Genomic DNA, 12,466 nt, shown 5'->3' with positions numbered 1-12,466 from the left:
GGGAGTCAAGAGATACATGCCAAGGAGAGCTGCTAACAAGGTGTGGAACCAGCCCAAGAGAGAGAAGTGTGTTGCAGTCAACAAAACTGAAAGGAGTTAGAGATCATCAAACATAAAGAAACAGTGTTTGGAGTTTTCCCTGCTGGTTTAGGTCTTGCTTTGTTCCAGTATTTCCTCACCATGCTTCTGCCTTCCTCCCCGTCTGAATGGTAATGTATATTCTATGTCCGTTGTATGCTGGAAGTAATAGGTTTTCTGTACCTGGATAATAGGTTTCTCCATCGATGCAGCAGGCCAGACCAAGCCAAATTAAAAAGTAAAAGACTAGGTTTATTCTGGGCAAAGCAGCTCCTGGGTGACATTTCAGCCCCCAGAGATTGAGGCAGGAGAAGGGGGAAGGTGAAAAATCACATGGCCAATCTAAAGGAAGACGCTCAAATACCTGTAGGCATGGAATGATGACGTGTCCGCCACAAACTGGGTTTGTGCCCAATTGTAACACTTTTGGTGGGGATTGGGCAGCTGGCAGCTTCAGGGGAGGAGCTGCAGTGACCATGAATGCAGAACTGGGCTTCTTGGCGATCTCTGGTCTCCGTTGGAGATTCTCTGGGAGGGTGGGGTTTGGAGAGAGAGAGAAATGGGGGCGTTCGCAGAGGCGAGATGTTCCAGCGGCACAGGAAGTATATGATCTGCTTTTTGATTTTGATTCTACAGGGGGTTACAGTTAAGCCATTGCCATGAGTCTCAGAGGAGACTTTGAACTTTGGACTTAAACAGTGTCGAGACCGTTAGAGACTCTGGGGACTTGGAAGTTAGACTTAATTGTGGTTTTTTTTGTTGTTTTTTTTTTTTTTGTAGTATTGAGATAACAGTGTGCAGTTGACCTTTTATATTCTGTGTTAGATACAGACATTGGAGACAATTTAGACTAGTGTACATTAGACAGTGACAGACGTACTTTGGGACAAATGAAAGGCAAAAAAATAAAAAAAAAAAACAAAGATATAGCTCTTTAGAAGCACAGAGGAAGGTGAATTTTGTTGCTTTTTTTTTTTTTTTTTTTTTTTTTTTTTTTTTTTTAATTTTGCATTATGACATGGCTACAAGTCTATGGGGGCCAGGGATGGAATGTGGTGGGCTGAATAAGAATGGCCCCCATTGGCTCATATATTTGAATGCTTAATTATCAGGAAGTGGCACTATTTGAAAGGATTAGAAGGATTAAGAAGTATGGCCTTGTTGAAGTATGTCAACTGGAGGTGGGCTTTGAGATTCCAAAAGCCCATGCCATGCCCAGAGTCTCTTTCTCTGCCTGTGGATCAGGATGTAGAGCTCTCAGCTACTGATCCAGTGCCATGTGTACCACCATGCTCCCCATGGACTCTCTGAAACTGTAAGCAAGTCCCCAAAGAAATGCTTTATTTTATAAGAGTTCCCTTGGTCATTGTGTCTTCTCACAGCAACAGAAACAGTGACTAAGACAGACCTGTAAAGACTGAGATGGAAGCAGAAAGGGGAGCCCGACCCAGCTTAGGTGAAGCAGGCATACTGTACAGTCTGTTCTTGCTGCTATAATGAAGGATCACAGACCCTGAAATTTATTCCCCCACAGTTCTGGTGCTAGAAAGGCTAAGATCAAGGCACTGGGGGATTTGCTTTCTGGTAGAGCTGTCTGTTCTTAAGGTTGCATCATCTTCCTGTTATCTCACATGGCAGAGGAGCAGCAGATATTGACCTGGAAGCATTCTGAAAACTCTCTTATACATCCATTAATTCCGTTCATAAGGTCAGAGCCCCCCATGCTTAGTCACGTCCCCTGAAGCCCAGCCTTTTGACACCGCTACACTGGAGATTAAGCTTCCATGTGAATTTTGGAGGTGTATGCATTCAAGCGTTACCACTGTTTGGAAGAAGAGGGCCATAACATTTGAGTCAAACCTTAAGTGTAAGTCTGAATCAAAGGCAGAGGCCATGAGAAAAGAGATTAGTATTTCCCGTGTCAAAGATCACAAGATAGATTCATCATGGTGTGGGGTAGGTGAGTAAGCAGCTTGCTGTTGCGAGAACCACTGTGTTCCCAGTGAAGAACAGTAGTGTTGACATGGGCAGACATAAAATGAGGGGGATGCAGTGAGCAGAGGAAGAGGCTCAACACTTTACAGGACTTATGTGCAGAGGTAGGAACTGGAATACCTCCTGATGATAATAGAGATATGGACCAGGGATAAGGAGAAAGATTCTTTGAGCAGACAGCAGAGGAGAATACAGAATATAGCCTGGCATATGACATGTTTCATTGCTGTGGCAGAATGCCTGACGGAAATAACTCAATGGATGAGAACACATTTTGACGCGTGGTCTCCGGTACAGTCCATTAAGGCAGGGAAGGTACAGTGGCTGGGACCGTACATGGGCACTGCAAACTTAGAGCATAGCTTCTTCACATTTCTTCAGACCGGAAGTCAGAGAGCTTGGCCTGGAACTGCAACCAGGCTATAAATCCCCAGTGCTCACCACCCCAGTGCTGTACTCCTGAAAGGATCCACAAATGCTCCAAATACTACCATAAGATGGAAACTAGTGAAGGCACATGACCTGTGAACATTCTATAATAGCCAGAGGCCGTGACTATCTAATGGAACTGTTCACGTGACTATAACATTCTCTCTGGAACACATATATACTAGTGTGTAGTAAAGAAGGACAGTGACCTAAAGTGAAGGTTTGGTTGTACATTTGGAGTCAGGCATCTGAATTTTTGGAGGTGTGTATCCCCAGTTTGTTCAGGAGGAACTAGACACACAGTTGAAAGTTGTCTTTCATTCAGATGGAAGCGAAAACATGAGAATGGGATATAAAAGTGTCAGGATACAGAATGGACTAGAATCTGCCACATGTGGATCACAGGCCATTTCATGCCCCAAAGCAAAAGTCCTTTTAAGTTCTAAGCATAAAAGAAACTTCTGACTAACAGAAAATTCAAAAATAGTCACTTCAGGTCACCTCACTGTGAACTCCAAAATGTTTTCTCAATTTTTGCAGTATATTGACATACCATCTTCCATGAGGAAAATTCTTAAGTATTATTTAATCATTTTAAGGGGAAAGCGTGACATCACAGCTTTTCTGTGTGAAAAGCATGTATTCAATGATCGTCACAGATTCCCCTGTGACAGGTGTCATTGCGAATCTCTTACATAGAGGGGAACTAAAGAGCAGAGAACTGAAGATGTTTGCCTGAGGTCACATAGACAGCCAGTGGTAAAGCAGAGGTCCAAATCCGTCAGCTCTTCAGCTGTGACGTCTTGACCATGGACATTCTACCGACTCCTTGGAAATCATCTCTTTGTGGTTAAAACCTGAATCCCACCTCTTCTCCCAAATTAATATGTTGCAGTCATGATCCTCCGTACCTCCAAAGCTGACTGTCTTTGGAGAGAGGGTGTTTGCAAAATTATCTATGTTAAAAATGAAACTATGCAGCCACCTGAGACCATGTTGGTGTCTGAGGGCCAAACTGATCTGGGTGGCCTGAGTGCCATGGTGATGTCTAGGCCCAAGTTGCTGCCGAGGGCCATGTCTGGGTCAGTGGTCCTGCTGTAGCTGGGGTCGGTGTTGATCTCTGTGGCCCACATTATCACAGGGGGCTGTGCAAACCATGCATGTTGAAGTCTGAGAGCTTCGCTGAGCTGGCACCACTGTTCACTGGCCCCCAGAGTGCTGACTTCACCCCTCGCCTGAGGGGGTGCCATCAGAGCAGCCCAGACTGACCAAATCAACTACCACCGAGACCCACATCCAGGGCTTTGAGTAGGCCCACCGCAACATCTACCCCATCGATGACCTGACAGAGGACATGGAAGGTCTGGTCTTTTGGAGCCACAGCCACAGGCTCTCCATGACTCCAGGCAATAGCAGGAGAGTCAAGAGGAGTTTTAGTGAGGGTCTAGTATTGACGGTGTTCCAGGGGTCAGAGGCCTTGAACCAGACCAGCAACTCATTACCATGAACATTTGCAAGTAAAGCTGTGTGGACAAAAGGGTCTACTGCATGACACACCACAGCTCCCAGTGCCACTGAGGTAATGAAGAGGTGTTGGAGAGGTGGGCAAGACAGAGGAGTGAAGCGGTTTTTTTGTTGGTTTGGTTTTGTTTTTAGTTAACATTTTTTAAATTTTCTTTTGTGGGGAGACGATACAGGGGCAAGAGGCACATGGGAACTGAGCAGGATTGGGGTGCCTGATGTGAAATTCTCAAAGAATCGATTAAAAAATTTACATTAAAAAATGAGACATGCAGGTGGCAGCTAGCTTAATCCAGATTGAGCAGAGCAGGGATTCTGTGATTGAGCAGCTGGTACCAAGTGAGTTCAGAAAGGCGCAAGCTACAAAAATGTCGAAAAACAAAAAAAAAAAATAACATGTGGATGATCATAGACATGTCCATTTAAGAAGAGATTTGAACCCTGACTTGTCCATCAGGAAGACCCCACAAAGACACAGCAAGAAGATGACCGTTTGTAAGTCAAGGAGAGATCCCTTCACTCAGGGGACCAACCTGACAATCTTGACCTGGTGACATCAGACTTCCAGCCCCAGCCCCGAGAGAAAGAATTTCTGGTCTTTACACCCCCATACCCTGATACAGCCTTGGAAAACTAATATAGGGTTTCAGCTGAAAAAGGATAAGGGAAAGAGAGAGAATGGGGTGAGTGTGGGGACGATACTATTGTTAGTGAAGTCTACTCATATTAAAAATGTTTAAAAATCTGTGAAAACACATCATCGCATCGGATAAATGAACTTTAACTAGACCATGTTTTAAAAACAAATCATCTGAATCCATTTCTGTAAATGGGAGTAAAAGCAGAAAACGCCTCAATGTGCATTGAAGTGGGACCGTGAAAACGGTACCATAGGAAAGGGCAGCCTAATTAAGACCTCAGTGTGCTTGCTAATTAGCTTTCTCCTCTCTGGTGAGCCCAGCAAAGGCAGCCATAAACAGCAGGGGACATGGATGTACTGATTGGCAGATGAAGTGGGCCGAACGCTAAGAGCTCAGGTTCCTTGGATGGCAGAAGCACTTTCATTAATAATGAATCCTGTCTGTCTTTGTGTCTTCTGAGTTTCCTACCAATACTATGATTATTGGTCTGAAACAGGAGACTTCCAGTAACCGCAGGCAATTGAGAGGTTATTAGAAAGTGTGGATACTGCATTCCAGGGAAAAAACTATTTCTAGCCTATATTTCCTAAGAAATTTCATATTTAGTACTGGCAGGCAGGTGGCCTGATGTTGGCTTTGCAAGTTTTCTTCATGGTTAGGAGTTATCTGAGCCTAAGGCTTTAGGTGCCCTATATTCTGACTATTGTAGACGAGAAATAAATTCAGAGCAACCCAGCCACAGGCCTGAATCGTTTTAGGATTTTAATGCTTTGTAGATCAGAGGGAAATTCATAGTTTTGGCCAACCTGCCTTGCTTTCAGCTCTATTCTATCCTTTAAGAGCCATGTGTGGACTGGGGAGAGATCTTAGTTGCTACAGTGATTGCCTTGCAAACACCAGGCCCTGAGTTCAATCCCCCAAATCAACATTAGAAAAGAAAAGCCTGGTGCAGTGGTGCATGCCTGTGATCTGTAGCCCTGGAACTGGGGATGTGTAGACAGGTGCATTGCCAGCGCTTACTGCCAGCCAGCCTAGCCTCCTTGGCAAGTTCCAAGCTAGTGTGCACCTGCACACACATAAGCATGCATGCGTGTGTCTGTGTGCATGTGCGTGCGCGCACACACAGAGCCACATACATTTCCTATTTGAACGAATTTAAAACCAGGAAACCTGGTTAAATGTCTCATTTGGATTGAAGTTACTGTCTCATTTCTCTTTACACAAGGGAGGGCCTGCTCTTCGGCTTGCTTCCTCACACGTTGGAAGGAGATGGAGTTCTGTCTTAGCTGATGTGACATAGGCATGATGGATGAACTTGGAAAAACCCTTCTCAGTCTGGGGGGCGGGCACTAACACACAGAGAATAGGGTCCATTTCATGCAAGTACCCATGTGAAAAGGCTACTGGATTCAGATTTGGGAAAGAGGGGGAGCTTCATAACTTTTAGAGACAATATATAGTAGTTGGCATTCAATCCATCTTTGAATCAATGAACAGGAAAAAGTGGGGGCTGGGTGGGAAAAAGCCAAAAACTGAGGAAGGAAATTAGAAAGAAACAAACCAATTGTTTTCTTTTTCTTTTGTTTTCATGAGTGTTTTGTCTGTATGTATGCCTGTGTACCTCTTGTGTGACCAATGGCCAAGGATTCCAGAAGAGAGTATCCGATCCCCTGAAACTCAAGTTACAGACAGTTGTGAGCTACCATGTGGATGCTGGGAATGGAACCCAGGTCCTCTGGAAAAGCAGCCAGTGCTCTTAACTCATGAGCTAGCTTTAAAAGGATGCGAAGGGAAAAGCAGAGAAAGATGTGCTCAGGTGCCAAGACAAATGGGCAGAGATAACAATGTGCATTAGAAAGAAAATCGCAGGGACGGAGGGTTTCCACAGACTTTCAGGATATCTTACACTTCATTTTTAGGTTTTAGGACACCACAACCTCAGAAGCTTGTAGCACGAATCTTAACAGGTCTTATTAATAAAATCAAACCTGAAGCCAGGTATTGGGGTGAATGCTGGAATATCAGAGAAGCAGAACAAGCCACAGCTTTCTCACCTCGCCAATTCCTCAGCTGATCCTGTTTTCTCAGACTGGAAGCCTGAGTTCTCATCCAAATGGATCTCAGCCAAACTGCTGCTCAAAAGCCTAAAAGCTTAATCAGGCCAAAAGCTTCTAGTTCCTGGTCCTCACGCCTTATACCTTTCTGCTTTCTGCCATCACTCCCTGGGATTAAAGGCGTGAGTCATGCTTCCTCTGTGCTGCCTGCAAGGTGGCTGCCATCTGTTTAGTGGCATCGTGGCTGCCCTCTGGCCTCTGGTGAAGCCCAAGATCGTCCAAAAGAGGACCAAGAAGTTCATCCGGCACCAGTCAGACCGATATGTCAAAATTAAGCGAAACTGGCGGAAACCCAGAGGTATCGACAACAGGGTGCAGGGAAATTCAAGGGCCAGATCTGCTGCCTCTCGGCTTCTGGAAGTTTCTGGTCCACAATGTCAAGGAGCTGGAAGTGCGGCTGATGTGCAACAAATCTTTCTGTGCTGAGATCGCTCACAACCTTTCCTCCAAGAACCGAAAAGCCATCGTGGAAAGAGCAGCCCAGCCGGCCATCAGAGTCACCAATCCCAACGCCAGGCTACGCAGTGAAGAAAATGAGTAGATGGCTTGCATGTGTGTTTTATTTGTGTTTAAATAAAACCACAAAAACCGAAAGAAAAAAACAAAAGGCATGAGTCACCATGTCTGGCTGTTTCCAGTGTGGCTCTGCCTCTGGAATGCTAGGATTAAAGGCGTGAGTGCCACCATTTTCTGGCCTCTGTATCTAGTGGCTGTTCTGTCCTCTGACCCCAGATAAGTTTATTAGGGTGCACAATATTTTGGGGAACACAATATCACCACAGAAGCTGGACCATGTTGTTTGCCAAAGAGCAGAAGAAACACAAAAGCGCTAAAATCCCACCAGCAGGTAAATAGACCTCATCTACAAACCACTGAGCCACACGACCCTTGTGGTTTTGGATAGTGAGGCAATCTACTGCCCTGCCAGATAAAGCCACAGTGCATCCTGTGAAAGCCAGGCAGTGTGGAGATGCTCCACGGTGGTGGACCACACCAGTAACAGCATGGCAGGGATTCGAGCGGTGGTCATAGGAGCTGATGGATCCGACTCCACATTGGCCTGTGCTTTCTTCTCAGGAACGTCTTTGTGCGCGCTCTCCAGGCAGGACCACCCCTCTTCTGGCGTCACTCACTGCTCCTCTTTAGCACACTGCTGGAAGGCGAGGCCCCGTGACCTAAACAGAAAGGGGCAGTTGAAGAAGAACAAATAGACAGTAAAGGGAGATTTTCAAACTTCCTGTCACTCACTGGCGTTTCCTTGTTAGCTGCAGGAACTTGGATCAATTTTCTACTGTCTACCCATTGGGACCACGGTTCTCTTCTCTCCGATGCTTGCTCTTTGCATCTCAGACATTGCAACTGCCTTCCTAACAACGGAATTAAAGTAGCTCAACTCTAATGATGGTTTAAATGAACATTAAGTCCTTGAATTCTGATGTGCTTCCCTTAGCGTTATCCTGGAGGCAGCGATGCACTGAAACTCTGCCAGGAAAGTATAGGGTTTTTGTTGTTGTTGTTTTGGATTTTTTGTTTGTTTGTTTGTTTGTTTGTTTTCATCTCTGCTGGGAAAATACAGACTTAGTTCATGTGGCCATGAGGGCGAATTTGTAAACACATTCTTGTTTTCAAATCATCCATGCCTCTAGGCCTTCCCAGCTGAGGAGTCTGGGGACACCTGGGACTATGGAGGGGCTTGGAAACGTGTAAGTTGGTTGCTCACTGAAAGGCTGTGTGGACACCTGCTTACAGGCCCCAGGGAGCTCCACAGCCAGCGCATGTGTGGCAGCGATCTCCATACCACTGAAATAAAAGGAGCTAGGGTTTTCAATTTCATTCGACTTTTCTTCAAAGTCTTTTTTTTTTCCTTCCAGGAAAATCCAAAGTGAATCCTTTTAAAGGTTTACACTACGCTGAAGCTTCAGTTCCCGGAACCACAGGCTGGATGACAGCCAACTCAAGTGCACCCCCATGGAGAAAGCTTAGAGACATGAGCTCCCAACTCAGGTTTCCGGTGGAGGAACGTTCAACCCACAGACTGGGAGCTGAGGTCATGGATGGCTTTCTCATGTCTACCAAGTGTCAGGTCACTTTCTGCTCCCTGACATGATTGTTTTACATCATGACTAACAAATGGCCTTTAGCCCATTTCCTCACTCAGACAGACTTCTAATCAGCTGGGGAAAACTGCTATTAATATCTCTCCATTTAGATGATGCTAGAGAGGCAAGTGTTGAGAGTAGCTGTGGAATAGGGGTCTGGGGGTCAAAGAGAGAAGCAGCTCAGGAAGCGGGGCTCCCTTAGTTGGGAAGAGAAAGCCCAGAAAATGTGAACCTCGCCTTGTGCAGTTTTTAATCAGCCTAGAAATAGGACTTTAGCCCATTGATAAATTTTTCTTTATTAATATAAAGGAAATAAATGCACAGCGTTGTTCCTTTCTGCCTTACCCTGGGGTTTTGAAGATGGGGTTGGAAACAGAATTCTTTGGGAGGTCAGCATACACAGAAAAGAATCCTGGGGCTCATCAGACTCAGTGTCCCACTGATCAGCAGGGTGGGTCAAAAGGTTTCCACTCACGAAAGGGCCAGCCCTTCTGTGACCTCGCCGCCATCAGTGTTCCCTGGCGCCTCTTTCTCCTGGAGCCCTGCGAGGTGAGCTACCCACTAGCACAGATTTCTTCTCCTCCAGCACTCCTTTCCTAGCAAAGGAGAATTGCCCTCTGTGCTGCACTTGGGATCTGCTGGCTGACTCAGAGAGAGCAGACAATGGAGCTCTCTGTATCACTGCAGAACAAGAGAGAGAAGCCCTGACGTTCAGAGGACCATATCTGAGACCTGCCGTTGCCTGGGGGTGGCCCAGTGATCACTTCATAGATCACTTGGAGTTCTTCACTAATAAAAATGTCTACTTTAATTAAAAAATTAAGTCTATACTCTTTCTTTTTTCATCCTCATATGTCAGTGTGTATGTGCGCATGTGCGTGTGTGTGTGTGTGTGTGTGTGTGTGTGTGTGTGTGTGTGACTTCACATTTTTGCATAGGTTTTGCAATACTGAGAGTTGCATAATTAGTTGCAGACTTCTGTCTGCTCTACTGAGGTAACTGCACCCTAGGCCAATTATTCTAAATACTCCTTTCCTTTTCAGATGTACCCTGAGCCTACTGAACAGATGTATTCACTGTGTTTAAATATTTTACTGTAAGTACTCAGTATTGGAAGATTTATTAAGGCAACTCCATGTAGTTTAAAAGGAGGTTTATTTTGGGGTAACTTACAGCTAGTAAAGGGGTTGGTTACAGGATCTAGGAGAGGTGAGGTGCAGTCCAGCTGGGTTCTCTGGAGAACTCTTCTTGGTCTACCATCCAGCATCCAGGATCACCAGGAACCAAGAGCGCCGGCACATCCAGATCTCTGGTCTTAAGGGTTCCTGTCTTGGCCCTGCCTCAGGGAGGTGGTCATAGGTAGTCATGACAGTTCCTGGAAGCCTCTCTGGGGGTAGTGCCTCCAGGTCAAAGCTGGAACAGCTGCCCACTACAACTCAGTGCAAAGCTTACACAGAATATTTACTAAATAAATTATTGGGTTTGTGACCTTTTAGCCTCTGGAATTCTGCTAGTAAATACAAATACAGAAACCCCATTTAATAAATACTTCCCAAGTCTGCATTTGTGAAGCAGGACTCCTATATCTCATGCACTTCTTCACACACAGTCTAGCAAGGATCTCATTCATCAGCAGAAATGAACTGTCTGCCTATTGCCCCAAGGTCCCAAGTTAGACAAATGTCTCTGCCTTGCACTCACGACAGCATGTTTCCTTACCAGCTGTGAAAACTGCTGTATCTTAAATAACTGAAACAAACCTGTGTTTGCCAAATAACCAGAACCAAGTACATTTTTGTACATCAGTAGTTTTTGTTTATAATCAACTCAATGTCCTGAACATTTGAAACTCAATAAACTGGTTGCAGGTTTCTGGGTCACTTAAATAAATGACTAATGTTCAATAAATCTGAGAATTAGCCCTCTATGTCCATAGTCTGTGTATCCAGGAGACTGGTGCCTAACTAAGTGGTCTTGTCAGTCCTCTGAAGATGCAATCAAGTCCCTCAGATCCAGGACAAGCACAGCATCACAGCTTGTGTGTGTCAGCCCACGTTGTGTGTGTCGACCCATGCTGTGTGCCCTTCAGTTGAAGAGCTGGGTAAGGTCTCAGGCCACCTTCATCCTTCGGCAGATAATTTCACCTAAGCTAAGCCAGGTACCTGCTGGAATCCAAGGGTGATTTCCATTTTGAGTCGGGGGGGGGCAGTACCATAAGAGTTAAAAATGCATGGTTCTTTTTTGCTAAAGAAGAAAGGCAGAATTTTTTAAAAAAAATCTTTTTTACATAGTCAGGCATGGTGGTACAAGTTCTTAATCCCAGCAGAGGTAGGTAGAGCTCTACGAGTTCAAGGTCAGCCTAGTCTACATGGTGAGTTCGAGGCCAACTAGTTACACAAGAAGACCCTGTCGCAAGTACTACTACTAGTAGTATTAATCATCATCATCATCATAATAATAATAAATTTTACATATATATGTTGGAGAAAATATTAAAAAAGGAAGACTCTGAGTATGGATGACAGTTCTTTAGGGCATTCCTAGCAACCAGGAGTCTTTAGAGCATATTTTGTGGACTAAACCAAGTTCAAGGGCTACTTTTATACCTTGTTCAAGTTAGCAGTAATTTTTAATGCTTTTTAAAGGTTGGAAGGAAGGAAGGAAGGAAGGAAGGAAGGAAGGAAGGAAGGAAGAGGGAGGGAGGAAGGAAGAGCAAGTGAGCCACCAGCAATATATGTGACAGTTTAGTGTGGTGGCACGTGTCTGGAATCCCTGAACCTGAGGCTGAGGCAGGAGCATGATGAATTCAAGCGCAGGCTGGCTTACATCGCCAGACCCTGTCAGGAGATGAGGAAGGGGCAACAAGATTGTGTGACTGAGACAGTGATAGTGTGATACTGTAGAGGCCGAAATGGTCACTATCTGCCCCTGTAAATAAAAAGGTTTACTGCCTTCCTGCAATAACTCCATATTTGGGTTCCATAGAGAAAGGAGACGAATGGTGAAGGTCAGTGCTAGCCTAGGACAGGCAATGAAAACATTCTTTGCATGTCTATAAAATTATAGCATAATTTTGCCATAGAATTCTGCTCTAGGCAGAAGGAAGGGTCAGGACATGTGCAGTCTGTGCTGCAGGTAGGAGGAAGGGTCAGGACATGTGGAATCTCTGCTCTGGGCAGGAGGAAGCGTCAGCACATGTGGAATCTCTGCTCTGAGCGGGAGGAAGGGTCAGCACATGTGGAATCTCTGCTCTGGGCAGGAGGAAGGGTCAGCGCATGTGCATATGCAACTATGCTCTAGGCAGAAGCAGCTACCCTCAAGAACTTCCCTACCTGCGAGTTTAGGGGAGTTGCTTTCCCGAGGGCTTTCCTGGAAGCCAGATTTCTTATGTGTGATGGTTAGTGCTGATTGTCACCTTGACAGGACCTAGAATCACTAATGAGAGACACCTCTGGGCAGGTCTGTGACGGATGGATTATCCTGATCACCTAATTGATTGAAAGACCAGCCACCTAAGTCACCACCCAATCACTATGTACTCTCCACTTACACAAGCCCCCAGCCTTGCGACACGTGCCACCCGTGCGCC

The 12,466-nt window shown here is 45.4% G+C and overlaps 1 pseudogene; it reads left to right on the top strand.

Moving 5' to 3' along the window:
- The first annotated feature begins 6,907 nt into the window (after positions 1-6,907).
- On the top strand, positions 6,908-7,319 carry LOC114692572 (annotated as a pseudogene).
- The last annotated feature ends 5,147 nt before the right edge of the window (positions 7,320-12,466 follow it).

The sequence above is a fragment of the Peromyscus leucopus genome, chromosome 8a (genome assembly GCF_004664715.2).
Source record: "Peromyscus leucopus breed LL Stock chromosome 8a, UCI_PerLeu_2.1, whole genome shotgun sequence".
NCBI classification, from domain to species: domain Eukaryota; kingdom Metazoa; phylum Chordata; class Mammalia; order Rodentia; family Cricetidae; genus Peromyscus; species Peromyscus leucopus.
This window is presented reverse-complemented; position numbering and strand designations above follow the sequence as displayed.